This window comes from Scyliorhinus canicula, unplaced genomic scaffold (assembly GCF_902713615.1).
Source record: "Scyliorhinus canicula unplaced genomic scaffold, sScyCan1.1, whole genome shotgun sequence".
Classification (NCBI taxonomy): domain Eukaryota; kingdom Metazoa; phylum Chordata; class Chondrichthyes; order Carcharhiniformes; family Scyliorhinidae; genus Scyliorhinus; species Scyliorhinus canicula.
Window position 1 is genome coordinate 286,190 of NW_024055493.1, and position 20,857 is coordinate 307,046.

The 20,857-nt window shown below is 45.5% G+C and overlaps 1 long non-coding RNA gene and 1 other non-coding gene across 2 annotated transcripts; one reads left to right on the top strand and one right to left on the bottom strand.

Annotated features, from left to right (window-relative positions):
- Positions 1-1,871: 1,871 nt before the first annotated feature.
- Positions 1,872-14,407, bottom strand: LOC119960246. Its single transcript, XR_005459350.1, has 3 exons — positions 14,243-14,407; positions 11,540-11,646; positions 1,872-2,571 (listed from the first exon to the last, which is right to left on the bottom strand). It is a non-coding gene; the product is annotated as an uncharacterized LOC119960246 (long non-coding RNA).
- Positions 12,852-12,924, top strand: trnak-cuu. Its single transcript has one exon. It is a non-coding gene; the product is annotated as a tRNA-Lys (tRNA).
- Positions 14,408-20,857: the final 6,450 nt, after the last annotated feature.

Sequence of the window (20,857 nt, forward strand, 5' to 3'; positions counted from 1 at the left end):
GACTCCGATGCAGACTTAGGTGGGTGCTATTCAGGTCAAACTATATTTTCAAGTTATCCCCCGGTATAACCCATACCTTCACAGAAGAATTTTACCTACTTACCACTTTAGTAGCATCGGTATCCTGGGTCCTGCATTGCTAAGTAAAGTAGGCTTTGTAATAACCACTGTGTCAGGTTAAAACTTTTAAGTTATTTTATTCTTATATTTCTTCTTTTAAAAGATGCAATCACTGCCTTTACAGAAAAGTAAAAAGATTTTGCTTCTGGATTCTCCTGGTTGGGTGAAGGGACCTTCAGGCCCACCTTGACAATCACTCTTCTTTAGCTTTTGGTCTTCCTCAGATGTATTAGCTGTTCTGCTTGGTTGCTATGCTCCATCTTTCCCATGTACTGAGCTATGAGAGCTGGTTCTGAGCTGACTCTGCCTCCTCTCTAAATTCTGGTCTTCATTAGATATATTAGCTGTTTTAGCTCGGCTGCTTTGCTCTGTCCCTTTCCCATGACCGAGCTATGAGAGCTGACTCTGAGCTGACTCTTGTTTCTTCTCTGCTCCTTTCTCAGTGTTTGAAATGAAATGAAAATTGCTTATTGTCACGAGTAGGCTTCAATGAAGTTACTGTGAAAAGCCCCTAGTCGCCACATTCCGGCGCCTGTCCGGGGAGGCTGGTACGGGAATCGAACTGTGCTGCTGGCCTGCTTTAAAAGCCAGCGATTTAGCTGAGTGAGCTAAACCAGCCCCTCGTTTATATATCTTTCTAACAGTTAAAGTTTTAATTACTTTATTGTAAAGTAATTTTTATTTCACTTGGATTGTAAAAGGTACCTATAATCTAAATGTTTCTAACACGACTAAGTATTCATTTTGAGCATGACCTCATCTCATAGATCTCTAATTACATTGTTTCCTTTGTGATGTTCAAAATGCTTTGATTTCAACATGGTGTGATGTTTGATTCTGCCATTTCTATAGATTTATTATCAAATTGTGTCCCCAGCTCATAATTTTGACTTTGATTTGGGTCTAATTTATGTTTTTGTAGACACATTGTCTCCAGCTTTCCATATTCACCTAATGTCAGCAAAATTTCACACCTAGAATTGTCACCTAATTCAACTGAACCTCATCCATTCTTTTCCAGCTGCATAACTTAAATGAGGGTATGAAATATTGTTTTTAGCTTTATACTAAAGAATCAATTGGTGGTGAGTTTAAAAGATTTGCCTCACATTTAAACACTGGTCACCTAATTCAGCTGAACCTCATCCACTCTTTTCCATCTGCTTACCCAACTAAAAAAAGGAGGTTCGAAACATTGCTTTTAGCTGTATACTAAAATTCACTGATTGTGTCTTGAAAGACCTGCTTATTTTGTTTGCTAAGCCTGCTTGACCAAAGCTATCTGCATTTTACAATCCTCTCCTGGCAGCTGCTGTTAACCCTTCGTGGGATTTTTCTCTATCTTCTCTTATGATTCTTAAATCAGGTATTACCAAACTTCCATGTTCCAAATGACACGTCTTTCTATATTTTCAATTACAAGGCGCAAAGGGCCAAATGGCCTCCTCCTGCTCCTATTGCCTATATTTCTATGTAATCCCTTCCCACACTAAGAGCAGGTGAATGGCCTCTCCTCAGTGTGGACTCGCTGATGTCGCTGCAGACTGAATAACTGTGTAAATCCCTTCCCACACTGAGAGCAGGTGAATGGTCTCTCCCCAGTGTGAACTCGCCGATGTTTCTGCAGGCTGGATAACCGTGTGAATCCATTCCCACAGAGGGAGCAGGTGAATGGCCTCTCCCCAGTGTGAACTCGCTGATGTTTCTGCAGGTTGGATGATTCTGTGAATTCCTTCCCACACACAGAACAGGCGAATGGCCTCTCCCCAGTGTGAACTTTCTGATGTCTCTGCAGACTGGATGACTGAGTGAATCCCTTCCCACACTGAGAGCACGTGAACGGGCGCGCACCAGTGTGAATTCGCTGATGGATCCGTAGGTTGGTTAAGTATTGGAATCCCTTCCCACACTGAGAGCAGATGAATGGTTTCTCCACAGTGTGAACTCGCTGGTGTGACTTGAGGATGGTTAACCGAGTGAATCCCTTCCCACACACAGAGCAGGTGAATGGCCTCTCCCCAGTATGATTGCGTCGATGAGTCACCAGCTCAGATGGGAATCTGAATCCCTTCCCACAGTCCCCACATTTCCATGGTTTCTCCATGTTTTGGGTCTCCTCATGTCTCTCCAGATTGGACAATCAGTGGAAGCCTTGTCTGCACACAGAATATGTGCACTGTCTCTCCTCACTGTGAATGGTGTGACGTTTGTTTCAGGCTGTGTATCTGGTTTAAGCTCTTTCCACAGTCAGTTCACTGGAACACTCTCACTCGGGTGTGTGTTGTGTGAGTCTCGGTGCTTTTCGTGCTTAAAATCTTTGGAAGCCGACAGATCGGACAAACATTTCTCCTTCTCACCAATGATATTCAGATCAAAAGGAATCGACTGAGTTTGTCACATTGAGACATGACCTTTGAGATTTCTGTCTATAATTCCTCCTCTTCCAATATCCTTTAAAAACAATTTGCAAAAATCATCATTGTTAGTACACGATAAAAACTCAGAAGACAATTCTAGTTTCTATGAAATATTATTTCCTCTATTGTTCTCCAAAAGCTGTAAATCTCCATCACACACAATCTCCCTCCATTCTCACTCTGCTGTATCTAATATTCACCCTCCCAATTCTCCTGAAGGTGCTGATTCATGTTAATTGACAGATTCCAAGCTCAGCTCACTGCTTCCCAATCGGGACCAAGAGATTATAATAGGAGCAAGAGTAGGCCATTCGGCCCACCGAGTCTGCTAACCATTCAATGAGATCCTTGGCCGATCTACCTCAGCACCATTCTCCCCACACGGTCCCCATATCCCTCGATATCCTCAATATCTAGAAACCTGTCAATATTTGTCTTGAACATATCTGATGACCGAGGCTCCACATTCCTCTGGGATAGAGAATTCCAAAGCTTCACCACATCCTCGAGTGAAGAGATCCCACCTCATCTCAGCTTTCTCTCTATTTTCCTACCTGTTCCCCATAACCCTTAACTCCATTGTCAATAAAATATCTGTCAAACTTGTGCTTCAATATATTCAATGACCCCCAGATACAACTGATCCCTGTGGAAGAGAAATCCAGAGATTAACAACCCTCTGAGGGAAGAGATGACTGGAAATCTATAACGGAGCTGCAATCTTATATTAAAAGAAGAGAAATCATAATAAATATATTTTATTACAGAACCGTAAATAATATATCTAATGTGTACCATGTAACAACACCAGACATATTTCTGTCCACTATTAATTTAATGTCCCCTGAAATATTAGCCATCTCCTGGGGAACCCACCCCTTTAATTGTGAACATTAGGAAAGAGACCATCCTTTTCTCCAGACAAATAAATATGTCAAGCTGAGGGAGAGACCTGGACCACAAGGGAGAATAATAAATCAGAGGTCTCACCGAAGGCAAGGAAGGAAACCCTGGCAGGTGGGCGGGGAGGATTCACAAACACCCGCTGGAGACCCCAAACCCCCAATAAGACCCATTGGTTTTATTGTCAGTCTGCAGACAGGAGCTGGAGAACTGAACCCAGGCAGAGGAGAGGGAGGGAGAAAACTGGGAGTGGAGGGAAGAAATGGTGCAGAAGGGCAGCATGGTGGCACAGTAGTTAGCACTACAGGCTCATGGCGCCGAGGTCCCGGGTTCGATCCCGGCTCTGGGTCACTGTCCGTGTGCAGTTTGCACATTCTCCCCACGTTTGCGTCGGTTTCTCCCCACAACCCATAGATGTGCAGGGTAGGTGGATTGGCCACGCTAAATTGCCCCTTAATTGGAAAAAATGAATTGGGTACACTAAATTTTTAAAAAGAAAGAGACGGTGCAGATGGGGTTGGATTTCAGCCCAGGGAGGAGGGAGAGTGTGTGGGACGGGGATTTACAGCTTTGGGGGAACAAGAGAGGAAAAATGTTCCAGAGAAACTAGAATTGTCTGTTCAGAATTTCTATCCTGCATTGACAGTGATGTCTTTTGTAAACTCCTTTTATAGGGGGTTAGAAGGGGAGGCTTTACAGATGGAAACTCAAATCAAACTTCACAACAAGATTTAATAGAGTCAATCCATTCATCAGGACCTGAATATCATTGGCCTGTGAATGTCGAAGAAGAAACGTTTGTCTGGTCCGTCCATAGGGAAAGATTTTCCAAGATCAGTGTGACTGTAAGAAAATCCGATACACACACACTCGACTTGAGTGAGTGTTCCAGTGAACTGACTGTGGAAAGAGCTTTAACCAGTTACACAGTCTGAAAAAACACCACTCCATTCAGAGCGGGGAGGGACCGTACTCATGCTCTCTGTGGAGACAAGGTTGCCACGATAGCACAGTGGGTAACATTGCTGATTCTCAGCGCCAGGGACTCGGGTTTGATTCACGGTTTGGGTCACTGTCTGTGTGGAGTCTGCACGTTCTTCCCGTGTCTGTGTGAGTTTCCTCCGGGTGTTCCTGTTTCCTCCCACAAGTCCCAAAAATCATGCATATTTGGTGAATTGAAATTAAAAAAATGAAATGAAAATCGCTTATTGTCACGAGTAGGCTTCAATGAAGTTACTGTGAAAAGCCCCTAGTCGTCACATTCCGGCATTCTGAATTCTCCCTCCGAGTACCTGAACAGGCGCCGGAGTGCAGTGACTGAGGGATTTTCTCAGTAACCATTGCAGTGTTAATGTAAGCCTATTTGTGACACTAATAAAGTTTATTATTCAATTGATCGTCAAACGTGGAGAGGGACAAGGACACCAGCAGCATGCTGAAACAGGGGCTGGTTTAGCACAGGGCTAAATAGCTGGCTTTGAAAGCAGACCAAGGCAGGCTAGCAGCACGGTTCAATTCCCGTACCAGCCTCCCCGAACAGGTGCCGGAATGTGGCGACTAGGGGCTTTTCACAGTAACTTCATTTGAAGCCTACTTGCGACAATAAGCGATTTTCATTTCATTTTTCATGTGGGGTCTGTGGGGCGGGATTCAAGTCCCCATGTGAGCTGGGGACTCGTCACCGCAGTCACACCGGCGACAGACCATTCACCTGTTCTGAGTGTGGGAAGGGATTCACTCAGTTATCCGAGTGAGGATTTACCAGGATGTGGGAGCCAAGCTGGTGAGTGAGCGGCCTTTAATAAGGTTCAGGCTGCTCTGTGTAAGAAAGGAGTTTGATTCGGGGTGGTATACCCAGCAAAGCTGCGGGTTACAAATGAGTCCAAAGACTTCCATTTGGAGACAGTGGAGGAGGCGAATGCCTTTATTGTAAAGCATGGACTGGGGTCCAGGTATCTGTATTGGACAAGATCAATATTCCTGTGGGGTGGGATGGGTGTTGTGATATCCTCGATATAGTTTTTGACATTTTCTGATAGAATCTGTTTTTCTGTGTGGGGATGAAGAGAGATATTCTTGACAAAGCACAACGTAAGATCTAGGGGGGGGGGGGGGGGGGGGAGAAGAGAGTGGCTCCCGTTGGAAATTGAGTCTAGTGAGCGACTGCATTCTGAAATATGTTTTATCCTAGATTGTGGCAAAATCGTTGTTTTTATTTTCTTGTTGTCCCGAGAGAAGCTGCCCTGCCAGCAGTCAGCTGGTGAATGAGAGTGAGATTGGGGGGGTGTAGCTGCAGCTGGTGAACCAGTTTTGGCTGGTTCGACAAGCTCAGCGTCTGGCCGGAGCCCCAGGGGGGGGGGGGGGGGGGGGGGGGGGGGGGGGGGGGGTGCTTTTGGATTCAATTTGTGTGTGTCTAGGTGGGGAGTTGATGAAAAATGGGGGGGTTAGTTTGCTGATGATAACTATAAAACTGTTTTTGTTTTACTCTGAAGATGTGCTGGATAGTCCCTCACGGTGGAAATGGCTGATTCCCTGATGGCGGCTGGTGCAGAGACCCTTGATTCAGCTGCTCACCTGGAACGCAAGGGAATTGGGTGGAACAGTGAAGGGGTCGAGTCTTTTCGCTCACTGAAAGAATCAAAATGCTGGTGTGATGTTCTTGCAGGAAACTCACTCGCGGGTTAGAGATCAGACCAGACTGCGGAGGGGTGAGCCAAGTGTTTCACTCGGGCTTTGACTAAGGGTTAGAGATCAGACCGGACTGCGGAGCGGGGAGCCAAGTGTTTCACTCGGGCTTTGACTAAGGGTTAGAGATCAGACCGGACTGCGGAGCGGGGAGCCGAGTGCTTCACTCGGGCTTTGATGGAAGGGCTCGATGTGCTGCAATTCTAATCAATAAACAGATCCCTCTTTCAGTCACTAGGATCATTGCGGACACTAATGGGAGATACGTGGTGGTCAGTGGGTCACTGGCAGGTACATTGGTGGTGCTGGTGAATGGCAAAGCCCCTAACTGGGACATAAGAACATAAGAACATAAGAACTAGGAGCAGGAGTAGGCCATCTGGCCCCTCGAGCCTGCTCCGCCATTCAATTAGATCATGGCTGATCTTTTGTGGACTCAGCTCCACTTTCCGGCCTGAACACCATAACCCTTAATCCCTTTATTCTTCAAAAAACTATCTATCTTTACCTTAAAAACATGTAATGAAGGAGCCTCAACTGCTTCACTGGGCAATGAATTCCATAGATTCACAACCCTTTGGGTGAAGAAGTTCCTCCTAAACTCAGTCCTAAATCTACTTCCCCTTATTTTGAGGCTATGCCCCCTAGTTCTGCTGTCACCCGCCAGTGGAAACAACCTGCCCGCATCTATCCTATCTATTCCCTTCATAATTTTAAATGTTTCTATAAGATCCCCCCTCATCCTTCTAAATTCCAACGAGTACAGTCCCAGTCTACTCAACCTCTCCTCATAATCCAACCCCTTCAGCTCTGGGATTAACCTAGTGAATCTCCTCTGCACACCCTCCAGCGCCAGTACGTCCTTTCTCAAGTAAGGAGACCAAAACTGAACACAATACTCCAGGTGTGGCCGCACTAACACCTTATACAATTGCAACATAACCTCCCTAGTCTTAAACTCCATCCCTCTAGCAATGAAGGACAAAATTCCATTTGCCTTCTTAATCACCTGTTGCACTTGTAAACCAACCTTCTGTGACTCATGCACTAGCACACCCAAGTCTCTCTGAACAGCGGCATGCTTTAATATTTAATCGTTTAAATAATAATCCCGTTTGCTGTTATTCCTACCAAAATGGATAACCTCACATTTGTCAACATTGTATTCCATCTGCCAGACCCGAGCCCATTCACTTAACCTATCCAAATCCCTCTGCAGACTTCCCGTATCCTCTGCACTTTTCGCTTTACTACTCATCTTAGTGTCATCTGCAAACTTGGACACATTGCCCTTGGTCCCCAACTCCAAATCATCAATGTAAATTGTGAACAATTGTGGGCCCAACACGGATCCCTGAGGGACACCACTAGCTACTGATTGCCAACCAGAGAAACACCCATTTATCCCAACTCTTTGCTTTCTATTAATTAACCAATCCTCTATCCATGCTACTACTTTACCCTTAATGCCATGCATCTTTATCTTATGCAGCAACCTTTTGTGTGGCACTTTGTCAAAGGCTTTCTGGAAATCCAGATATACCACATCCATCGGCTCCCCGTTATCTACTGCACTGGTAATGTCCTCAAAAAATTCCACTAAATTAGTTAGGCACGACCTGCCTTTTACGAACCCATGCTGCGTCTGCCCAATGGGACAATTTCTATCCAGATGCCTCGCAATTTCTTCCTTGATGATAGATTCCAGCATCTTCCCTATTACCGAAGTTAAACTCACTGGCCTATAATTTCCTGCTTTCTGCCTACCTCCTTTTTTAAACAGTGGCGTCACGTTTGCTAATTTCCAATCCACCGGGACCACCCCAGAGTCTAGTGAATTTCGGTAAATTATCACTAGTGCATCTGCAATTTCCCTAGCCATCTCTTTTAGCACTCTGGGATGCATTCCATCAGGGCCAGGAGACTTGTCTACCTTTAGCCCCATTAGCTTGCCCATCACTCCCTCCTTAGTGATAACAATCCTCTCAAGGTCCTCACCTGTCATAGCCTCATTTCTATCAGTCGCTGGCATGTTATTTGTGTCTTCCACTGTGAAGACCGACCCAAAAAACCTGTTCAGTTCCTCAGCCATTTCCTCATTTCCCATTATTAAAACTCCCTTCTCATCCTCTAAAGGACCAATATTTACCTTAGCCACTCTTTTTTGTCTTATATATTTGTAAAAACTTTTACTGTCTGTTTTTATATTCTGAGCAAGTTTACTCTCATACTCTATCTTACTCTTCTTTATAGCTTTTTTAGTAGCTTTCTGTTGCCCCCTAAAGATTTCCCAGTCCTCTAATCTCCCAGCAATCTTTGCCACTTTATATGCTTTTTCCTTCAATTTGATACTCTCCCTTATTTCCTTAGATATCCACGGTCGATTTTCCCTCTTTCTTCCGTCCTTCCTTTTTGTTGGTATAAACCTTTGCTGAGCACTGTGAAAAATCGCTTGGAAGGTTCTCCACTGTTCCTCAACTGTTCCACCATAAAGTCTTAGCTCCCAGTCTACCTTAGCTAGTTCTTCTCTCATCCCCTTGTAATCTCCTTTGTTTAAACACAAAATACTAGTATTTGATTTTACTTTCTCACCCTCCATCTGTATTTTAAATTCCACCATATTGTGATCGCTCCTTCCGAGAGGATCCCTAACTATGAGATCATGAATTAATCCTGTCTCATTACACAGGACAAGATCTAGGACCGCTTGTTCCCTCGTAGGTTCCATTACATACTGTTCTAGGAAACTATCGCGGATACATTCTATAAACTCCTCCTCACGGTTGCCTTGACCGACCTGGTTAAACCAATCGACATGTAGATTAAAATCCCCCATGATAACTGCTGTACCATTTCTACATGCATCAGTTATTTCTTTGTTTATTGCCTGCCTCACCATCTCGTTACTATTTGGTGGCCGATAGACTACTCCTATCAGTGACTTTTTCGCCTTACTATTCCTGATTTCCACCCAAATAGATTCAACCTTATCCTCCATAGCACCGATGTCATCCCTTACTATTGCCCGGATGTCATCCTTAAATAACAGAGCAACACCACCTCCCTTACCATCCACTCTGTCCTTCCGAATAGTTTGATACCCTCGGATATTTAACTCCCAGTCGTGACCATCCTTTAACCATGTTTCAGTAATGGCCACTAAATCATAGTCCTTCACGATGATTTGTGCCACCAACTCATTTACTTTATTCCGAATACTACGAGCATTCAGGTAAAGTACACTTATGTTGGTTTTTTTACCTCTGTTTTGAATCTTAACATCTCCAGTTTTATTCCTTTTGTTATTACTGGGCCTATTCACTGTGCTCCCCTCAGTCACTGTACCTTGTATTGTCGCCCTTATGGATTTCTGACTATGTCTTCTCTGCCTTGCACTTTTCCCCTTACTTCCTTTTGTTTCTGTCCCTGTTTTACTACCTTCCAACTTCCAGCATTGGTTCCCATCCCCCTGCCACATTAGTTTAAACCCTCCCCAACAGCTCTAGAAAACACCCCCCCTAGGACATCGGTTCCAGTCCTGCCCAAGTGCAGACCGTCCGGTTTGTACTGGTCCCACCTCCCCCAGAACCGGTCCCAATGCCCCAGGAATTTGAATCCCTCCCTCTTGCACCATCTCTCAAGCCACGCATTCATCCTATCTATCCTGACATTCCTACTCTGACTAGCTCGTGGCACTGGTAGCAATCCTGAGATTACTACCTTTGAGGTTCTACTTTTTAGTTTAACTCCTAACTCCCTGAATTCCGCTTGTAGGACCTCATCCCGTTTTTTACCTCTATCGTTGGTGCCTATGTGCACCACGACAGCTGGCTGTTCACCCTCCCCCCCCCAGAATGTCCTGCAGCCGCTCCGAGACATCCTTGACCCTTGCACCAGGGAGGCAACATACCATCCTGGAGTCTCGATTGCGTCCACAGAACCGCCTGTCTATTCCCCTTACGATCGAGTCCCCTATCACTATAGCCCTGCCATTTTTCTTCCTGCCCTGCTGTGCAGCAGAGCCAGCCACGGTGCCATGAACCTGGCTGCTGCTGCCTTCCCCTGGTGAGCCATCTTCCTCAACAGTATCCAAAGCGGTATATCTGTTTTGCAGGGAGATGACCGCAGGGGACACCTGCACTGCCTTCCTACTCTTGCTCTTTCTTTTGGTCACCCATTTTCTATCTCCCTCAGTAACCTTCACCTGCGGTGTGACCAACTCGCTAAACGTGCTATCCACGACCTCCTCAGCATCGCGGATGCTCCAAAGTGAGTCCATCCGCAGCTCCAGAGCCGTCAAGCGGTCTAACAAGAGCTGCAACTGAACACACTTCTTGCACGTGAAGGAGCCAGGGACAGTGGACGTGTCCCTGAGCTCCCACATAGCACACGAGGAGCATGACACGGGTCTGGGATCTCCTGCCATGCCTTAAACCCTTGGTAAACTTAAACAACTACAATTTCAAAATAAAATAAATAAATTAGACAATGAAAAGAAAAAGAGAGACTACTTACCAGTCACTTACCAGGGTTAAAGAGCACCTCCTCACACTCTGCACCGAATTACCTCACTGCACCAAATTACCAAGTTTCAATCCTCCCTCTGTATGAGTCTCACTCCGGATGAGTCTCCTGGAAAGTGCTCGCTTACTTTGTGCGCAGTCTCTCTGTCTTTTATACAGACCTCAGCTAACCGATGACTCAAACAAATACCTTAACTTCAAAGAGAAGAATACAATGTGCCCCTAAACAGGCCTCAGGTGATTGCCAGATAACTGCCTCTCAGCAATTAGGGTGGGGGCAGCTTCAACCAATCAGACACTAAGCTCCACACTGCACTTTTAACTGAAAAACAGCAGAATTAGATTTTCCACTTACCTTTGCTGATTTACCTCACTGCACCAAATTACCAAGTTTCAATCCTCCCTCTGTATGAGTCTCACTCCGGATGAGTCTCCTGGAAAGTGCTCGCTTACTTTGTGCGCAGTCTCTCTGTCTTTTATACAGACCTCAGCTAACCGATGACTCAAAAAAATACCTTAACTTCAAAGAGAAGAATACAATGTGGCATTTGTAAAAATATTGTTGGGATCCATCCCAGACCTGGATACACATCAATCAATGCTTGGCGGAGACTTCACTTGTGTACTGGATCTGGAAATGGACTGGTCCAAGCCCATTCAACCGCTATAAATACACAATAACGGAGTGGAATCTGGACGGACCACCTGGCATGACCCAGGCACCGGAAACGACAACAGCAAACCCGGAAAAAGATAAATAAATCTGTTCCCCATCAGTAAATTGTAAAGAATTATGGGACACAGATTTAAGATTGTGAGCAAGATCTGCAGGGGAGATCGGAGGTAGACATTTTATACAGCGAGTGATAATGATCTGAACTCAATACTTACACACAAAGGTCGATAATCTCCAGGTCCTGATAACCCAAATGGTGCTGTCAGAATTTGATGTGAGGATTGGTTTTGAGTTTCCTGTCTGTGAATCCCTTTCTAAGCCTCTGTGAAAGATGGTTACAAAGGCATCACTGTCAGTCCAGAAATGAAATTCAGGAAAGATAAACATTTCTTCTGGTTTGAATTTGCTGTGTGTAAATCCTCCCCTACTAATCCCCTGTAAAAGGAGTTTCTAAAATTAATTCACAACATTCCTCCCTCCTGCTCCCGGGTCCAGGATGACCGCTCATGCCCCCGCTCTATACTGACCCTCATCATCAGCAGTCCCCTGATTTGAGGTTGATGTTAACTCAGGGTGTGAATTTCTGCCCTGGGTCTTCATGTGGCAGAACAGAGCCGCAGAGCTTTGGACACATGGGACAGAATGTCTAATGAGACAGTGAAATACAGAGAGCAGGATTCACTTCCTTTTCTTTCCATCTCTGCCACCGCTTTGCATCATCAATAAGACATTGGGGCTCAGACTAATCCAGTTTGATGGACAAGTTGTCTCCATTCTGAACAATGGGGAACAAGCTCCTCCCACTCATTGAAACATCGCCCCGACAAAGATGACAAACGTGCATGCGCCCTGATGCACATCCAATAAAGATGGCGGCAAGGGCAGCCGAAAAGGAAATCTGCGCAGACGCAGGAAAACTCCACAGCGACAATGACCCAAGGTCAGAATTAATCATAGAATCTACAGTGCAGAAGGAGATCATTCGGCCTATCGAGTCTGCACTGGCGTTACCTGATCTGGCCAACTCACTGAAATGTGGTTAATTCTGAATTGCCTAGCAAACCACTCAGTTTCAGGACAATTAGGAATGGGCAACGGTTTGCCCGTGACACTCACATCCCATAAAGAACAGAGAAAATAAAAGGGCTGTTTCCAGTGCTGGTTTCCAAGGAATCAGGACTGGGCCCTTAATTCCTGGTTTATATCATTGATTTGAAAGTAAATGTAGGAACATGAGGAAGAAGTTTACCTTTGACACAAAAATGATTGAACACTTGAGGAATGAGGAAGAAAGCTGGAGGGAAAACAATACAAAGGATTACATGATAAATGGCAGGACAGGACTAGTTAGACCAGAGCTAGATTCCTGTGCACAGGAAGATTTCACCAGAGAGAGTACAGAGTGGATTTAACAACATCAGCCAGAAATTGCCAATGTTTGCTCTGAGGAAAGTTTGGATAAACTGGGGCTGTTTTCTTTGGAACAGAAAAGACTGAAGGGAGACCAAAATGAAATTATGAAAAGCAGCCCGGCTAGCTCAGTCGGTAGAGCATGGGAGTCTTAATCCCAGGGCCGTGGGTTCAAGACCCACGTTGGGCGCTTCAGCTTCTTTAATCTGAGAACATTGAGCTGAACTGTTTACGGTAGCACAGTGGTTAGCACTGTTGCTTAACCCTGCCAGGGTTCAATTTCCACTTGGGACACTGTCTGCGCAGAGTCTGCACGTTCTCCCAGCGTCCGTATGGGTTTCCTCCCACAAGTCCCGAAAGAGATGCTTGTTAGGTGAATTGGACATTCTGAATTCTCCCTCTGTGAACCCGAATAAGTGCCGGAGTGTGGTAACCAGGGGATTTTCATAGGGGACTTCATGCAGGGTTAATGTAAGCCTACTTGTGACAATAATAAAGATTATTCTAAATATATAAATTTCATGATGGCACAGTGGTTGGGGACCCAGGTTCGATCCTGGCCCTTGGTCACAGTCTCTGAGGAGTTTGCACATTTTCCCATTGTCTGTGTGGGTTTCACCCCCACAACCCAAATATGTGCAGGCTAGGTGGCTTGGCAAAATTAAATTGCCCCTTAATTGGAAAAAAATATAAATTTATATTTATAAATATCCTGAGGGATCTAAATAGATTGGATAGGAAGGTCCTATTCTCTTTGGTTGAGGGATACATATAAAAGGGGGCAGAGATTTAGGGAAGGACTAGGAGGTTTAGAGGGTGGTGAGGATCTGTGACATGCTGCCTGAAATGATGGCCGAAACCCTCATAACATTTAAAAGGTATTTAGATAGACAGTTGAATTGATGTAATTTAGAATGCTACAGACGACAATCTGGAATTTTATTTTATTTTTTATAAATTTAGAGTACCCAATTTTTTTTCCAATTAAGGGTCAATTTAGTATGGCCAATCCACCTAGCCTGCACATCTTTGGGTGGTGGGGGCAAAACCCACGCAAACATGGGTAGAATGTGCAAACTCCATACGAACAGTGACCCAGAGCCAGGATTAAACCTGCGACTTCGGCACCGTGAGGCAGCAGGGCTAACCCACTGCACCACCGTGCTGCCCTCACAATCTGGAAATTGAGATTAGGCTGAATACCTACTTTGCAGCCACGATGAGCTGAATGAAATGCGAGAGGAACAATAAATTTTGATAAAATCCGGGATAATAACTCTCATTACTAACAAGGTCAGCAGTTTACCCAGTTTAGCTGCCAAGTATGCTAATGTGGCAATTTTAAAATGTACCTGCACACAGAAGAGTACAACAGCAGATTATTTAATTTCCCCAATGTGATCGGTGTAATTAGTCTCAAATTTAACCTGGAATGGTCATTAAAGGTTTCCCAGTCACTCTGATATCTGAAATCTTTGTGCTCAGACAGAACAGACAAACCATTTTACCTCCCAATGATATTCTGGTCCTGATGAATCGAGTAACTCAGTCACAAGATTATGTGATGTTTGGTTGGAAGTTCCCGTTAGTAAATCCTCCTCTTTCTAAAGGAGTTTCGAAAGGAATTTCACTCTCAGTCCTGGAGAGAAATTCACAAGATTCTCTCTTCCGGCTTCCGGTTCCTGGATGCCCGCGCATGCGCCATGCTGCACATTTTCGCTGAGACAGATGGTGGCCGCGCAGGCGCCCTGCTGCATATCGCCCCCTAAACAGATGACAGCCGTTAACAGGGGCCGATCAGAGAGAAAAACACCGATGCGGCTGGAACATGCGGTACAAACAACGAACGTAATCAAAAGTGCCGGAACCAATTCATCACCCTGAGGAACAAAGTGGAGTAATGGCAGATAAGGCTACCCAGAATGCCCGGCGCGACCGAATACACCCTAGCTCCATCTCAGGAGTCAGAATGCGCAGGCGCCAGTTGCCCCGCCCCCGGAAGTCACCTCTCTGTGCGGAGCGTGCGCGGTGCTGCTCCGGGCTGAGCGCAGCCGCAGTGAGAGTGAGTGCGGCTGCCAGAAGCTGAATGAGAGCCGCCGCGAGCGGGAACAATGGTGAGAACCCAAACCCCCCCAATAAGACCCATTTGGTTTTATTGTCAGTCTGCAGACAGGAGCTGGAGAACTGAACCCAGGCAGAGGAGAGGGAGGGAGAAAACTGGGAGTGGAGGAAAGAAATGGTGAGATGGGTTTGGATTTCAGCCCAGGGGGGAGGGAAGAGTGTGTGGGACGGGGATTTACAGCTTTGGAGGAACAAGAGAGGGAAAAATGTTCCAGAGAAACTAGAATTGTCTGATCAGAATTTCTGGACTGACAGTGATGACTTTTGTAAACTCCTTTTACAGGATATTGGAAGTGGAGGATTGGCCGACAGAACCAAATATCACATCGAGATCTGACAGCCATTCGATTCATCAGGAGCTGAATATCATCAGTCTTTGAAACTGGAAGGAGAAATATTTGTCTCTTCCGCTTAAGGAAAAAAATGTCAAAGATCAGTGTGACTGGAAATGCACCGAGACACACACACACCCGAATGAGAGTGTTTCATTGCACTGACTGTGGAAAGTGCTTGAACTAGTTACACATCCTGAAAGAAAATCACACCATTCACAGCAGGGAGAAACTATACTCCTGTTGCGTGTGTCGACAAGGCTTTAAGCAGGAGTGACATAAGAACACCCTCACCATGGAGAAACCGTGGAAATGTGCGGACTGTGGGAAGGGATTCAGTTACCCACAACTGGATGTTCATCGTCGCAGTCACACTGGGGAGAGACCGTTCATCTGCTCCATTTGTGGGAAGTGATTCACCCATTCATACAACCTTCTGACACACCAACTAGTTCACACTGAGGAGAGGCCATTCACCTGCCCTGTTTGTGGGAAGGGATTCACTCAGTCATCCCACATTGTGACTCATCAGCTTGTTCACACTGATAAGAGACCACTTACATGTCCTGACTGTGAGAAGAGTTTTAAATGTAAAAAGGATCTGCTGAAGGGCAGCACGGTGACCTGGTGGTTAGCACAGCTGCCTCACGGCGCTGAGGTCCCAGGTACAATCCCGGCTCTGGGTCACTGTCCGTGTGGAGTTTGCACATTCTCCCCGTGTCTGCGTGGGTTCCGCCCCCACAATCCAAAAATGTGCAGAGTAGGTGGATTGGCCACGCTAAATTGCCCCTTAATTGGAAAAAATAATTGGTTAATCTAAATTTATTTAAAAAAATTTTTTTTTAAAGGATCTGCTGACACATCAACGTATTCACATTGGAGAGAGACCGTTCTCCTGCTCTGTGTGTGGGAAAGGATTCATTCAGTCATCCCACTTGCAGACACATCAACTTGTTCACTCTGATAACAAATTTTTAAATTGTCCTGACTGTGAAAAGAGCTTTAAAAACAAAAAGGATTTACTAACACACCAATATGTTCACACTGGGCAAAGGCCATTCACCTGCTCTGTGTGTGGGAAAGGATTCCGCTGTCCATCTGCCCTACTGAACCACCAGAGAATTCACACTGGGGAGGCCATTCAGCTGCTCTGACTGTGGGAAACGATTCATTAATTCACCCAACCTTCTGGTACACCAGCAGCTTCATACAGGGGATAGACCGTTCACCTGCTCTGACTGTGAGAAGGGATTCACACGTTCATACAATCTTCTGAATAATGATCACTCTGACAGTCTTAATCTGCTGATGAAGTTTATTATTCTGAATAAATGTGTTTGAACGTTGTTGCAGATTTTTGGCTTTCCCAACTGAACATCACCTGTCTGGAGCTCAGAAAGGACAATCTGGTAGCACAATAGCATGGTGGTTAGCATAAATGCTTCACAGCTCCAGGGTCCCAGGTTCGATTCCCGGCTGGGTCACTGTCTGTGCGGAGTCTGCACGTCCTCCCCGTGTGTGCGTGGGTTTCCTCCGGGTGCTCCGGTTTCCTCCCACAGTCCAAAGATGTGTGGGTTAGGTGGATTGGCCATGCTAAATTGCCCGTAGTGTCCTAAAAAGTAAGGTGAGGTTGAGGCGGAGGCGGGGGTGGAGGCGGGGGAGGCGGGGGGGCGGGGGCAGGGGGGGGGGGTGTTGGGTTACGGGTATAGCGGGGGGGGGGTGTGGGTTACGGGTATAGCGGGGGGGGGTGTTGGGTTACGGGTATAGCGGGGGGGGTGTTGGGTTACGGGTATAGCGGGGGGGGTGTTGGGTTACGGGTATAGCGGGGGGGGTGTTGGGTTACGGGTATAGCGGGGGGGGGTGTTGGGTTACGGGTATAGCAGTGGTTCCCAACGTGGGGCAATTTGATTTTTAAGGGGGGCAATTGAGCATGACTGAGGAGGTCTGGGTCCAAATTTTCGATTTTTATTTTTTTGTATTTTCCATTAGGTAAACATATGTAGTTTATTTTTTATTTTTTTTTATTGGAATTTTTTGCAGAAAATATAACAAAAAGTATAGCAAAAAGCAGTAATATGCAACTAACAGCCCCATAACACCCACAATTCCCCCCATACCGTAACATCACATGTATCACATTCCCCCACCCCCCCCCAAACAAGAGAACTTAACCATAAATTAAAATTAGATCAATCAAATTTAAATAAAATAAGCTAACATAATCAACGCCCCCCCCCCCCCCCCCCCCCCCCCCCCCCCCCCCCCCCCCCCCCCCCCCCCACGGGTTGCTGCTGCTACTGTCCCAGTACCCTATCGTTGAGCCAGAAAGTCGAGGAAAGGTTGCCACCGTTTAAAGAACCCTTGCACCGATCCTCTCGGCGAATTTAACCTTCTCAAGCTTAATAAAGCCCGCCATGTCATTGATCCAGGTCTCCACGCTTGGGGGCCTCACGTCCTTCCACTGTAGCAAAATCCTTCGCCGGGCTACTAGGGACGCAAAGGCCAGCACACCGGCCTCTTTCGCCTCCTGCACTCCCGGCTCTACCCCAACCCCAAAGATCGCGAGTCCCCATCCTGGCTTGACCCTGGATCCCACCACCCTTGACACCGTCCTCGCCACCCCCTTCCAGAACTCCTCCAATGCCGGGCATGCCCAGAACATATGGGCATGGTTCGCTGGACTCCCCGAGCACCTGGCACACCTATCTTCACTCCCAAAGAACCTATTCATCCTCGTCCCAGTCATGTGGGCCCTATGCAGCACCTTGAATTGGATGAGGCTAAGCCGCGCACACGAGGAGGAAGAATTTACCCTCTCCAGGGCATCAGCCCATGTCCCGTCTTCGATCTGTTCCCCCAGTTACCCCTCCCACTTCGTTTTCAGCTCCTCTACTGACGCCTCTTCCTTCTCCTGCATAAGCTTGTAGATATCGGATATCTTCCAACATATGTAGTTTATGTTTCAGATGTTATTTTGAGTAAATAATTTCTTTGGGATAAAAAAAGGTCTTTATTGTGTAGTTATTACATAATCACCGCGCCATCGCTCTTCATTCACGTCGCACGAAACGCGCGAGGTCATGGGAGAACCTTATTTATTGAATTGGATTTAGAAATGCGATTCAAAGAGCTTTTGCTAAGTTACCCGTATAATATCTATCGAAGTATTCCAGAAAAAGTTTCCATTCAAATTAGTTTGTGTTGTATAACATTTCAGTTCTCTATTATATGTTTTGAAACTTTATTTGCTGTTTTCGTATGAGACAATCCACAAATATTTCAATATTCTAAGATAGAAATTTTCTCTCTCTTTATTACCTGTGAATACTCTTTTATTATCATATTTATCATTATTATTATTTTAATACCACTTAATGTTTTTTCTTTTTTTTACAATATTTTAGTAATTTCTTGCTCAGAACTTTAACTGTCTTTTGTTTATTTCATTTTTCTTTTTCATGAATGCCATGTTCTTTTGAAGCTTGTTTAAACCAAGGTATTGGCGTTTTAAGCTTCTTCAGCTGAAACGGAGTTCACTTTTTAAATGATAAGAATTATATATCACCACATTGGGGGGGGGGGGGGGATCAGGATTTTAGAGGTGATTAGGTGGGGCATGGCCAAAAAAAGGTTGGGAACCACTGGGGTATAGGGTGCATACGTGGGTTTGAGTAGGGTGATCATGGCTCGGCACAACATCGAGGGCCGAAGGGCCTGTTCAGTGCTGTACTGTTCTATGTTCTATGTTCTGGGGGAGGATCACACAGCAGGAACAGAACTTCAGCCTGGTCACAGTCCTTCAGGGTCACACTGAGAGGGACAAACAACACTTTGGTCTTTCTCATCTCTCTTCACTGACAGCAAAGTCCCCGTGTGGGTTAATCCTGAGGCGTGTAAGAAATGTGGCCCAGCCGCTCTCTTCCATATCTCAGAGCTCCTAGACACGGAACAGAAGCTCCTTGACAACAAGTCTGTGTTAAAATAGCAGCTGTTAACTGCTGCGACAATTAGACAACAGTTTCATTCCTGGATAAAGAAGGAGCTGCAGTGTGTGTCCAAGAATTCCCAGTTTTATTGATGTGTGCTTCCCACATTCTGTCCTTTTAAATAAACCTAACCCCTACGGGCCTTTAACAATCAGAAAAATAACAGAGAAAAGGGCGGAGCTGTGTCTGCCCCTTTAACTGGGAGCTGAGCAGTGTCAGAGCCCCGACTGTCCCTTTAAGAATGAGTGATGTGTTCAGCTGAAGATTCCTATTGGCTGTTTTCTGGGTGGTCTCCTTATTCTGATCATTCTCAGTGATCCTCGTGTATGTGAACCTGCTCTCCTGTCTTTCATTCACTGAACATCTCTCTTCTCTCTCAGATTCTCACTTAACCTCTCTCCACTCTCTCACTCACTCATTCCACAGAGTGCCTAAACTCACTTAATTTCTCTCTCTGAAGAAGCACAGAACACAATGAACCTCTCCTCCAACATCTCATTTATGGAGACTCAATCCTTTCTCTCTCACCGAATGGCCCTAACTAACTTTAAATCTCTTTTGAGGAAAATTTAATTTAGTATAATGCCCCCTCATTTCTCCCAGTGATAATCCTCAGTCCATCTTCCAACTCAGTGAATATGTTAAAAATCTAAATAACCTCATATTTTGAAGTATAAAATGGGAAGTGAGGTGAATGTAATGCTGAGACCGGCAGCAATCTGTGTGGGTGTTCTTGATGCTGTCAGAGTGAGTTCACCCTCACAGGCAGGAAGACTGTTCACGGTGATAACATGAAACTGACGCCTGCTGTTTCATTCTCAGGTAACACAACTTCCTGTTTCTCTGCTGCCGGTTCCAAACCGCACATCTGACTTCTGAGCAGAAAATAAATCCAGGGACCACAATCTGGTGAGAACATCTGTCAGTGCGGCCTATATCTGTCCACAGAGTCAGGGCAGAGTCACACAGATCACATTGCGGCGACATTTACAAATGAGCCGGTTATTTCTGTTCAGAGTCTCCATTCCCGGACAGAACCGGCTGTGTCTGTGGACCAGTCACTGAGTTCCCTCTGCTCTCTGTAGCTGGGAACTGATAACCTGCTCCCTTATATTTTATATCATTCTTTCTGTGTTACTTGTATCCTCTATTTCTCAGCTTTTATGTCTGTTTTTAAATCTATCTTTTTTTAAATCTGTTTTTTTAAATCTCTCTTCTTTCCCCTGTATCTGTCCTATTCAATTGAGGTGTTCAAATCAAGAAGTGTTTGTGATGGATTGAAGAAGGAAAAAGAGGGAGAAAAACAGAAAATGTTGGGAAAACTTTTTTTTTCTTTTCTTTTGTATGTTGGAAAAACTCAGCCGTTCTGGTAGCATCGGCACAGTGAGAAGCAGAGTTAACCTTTTGAGTCCTTAGAAATCATAGGGTTTACAGCGCAGGAGGAGTTTGCACCGGCTCTTGGAAAGACCACCACCTCCACCCTATCCCCATAACCCAGTAACCCCACCCAACACTAAGCGCAATTTTGGACACTAAGGGCAATTTAGCCTGGCCAATCCACCTAACCTGGAGCTCCACCTCGAGCTGTGAAGCAATTATGCTAACCACTATGCTACCGTGCTGCCTTGTGACTCTTCAGAGCAGGGTAAATCGGGATTGTCCCTCTGAGATCAGGGAAGGTGAA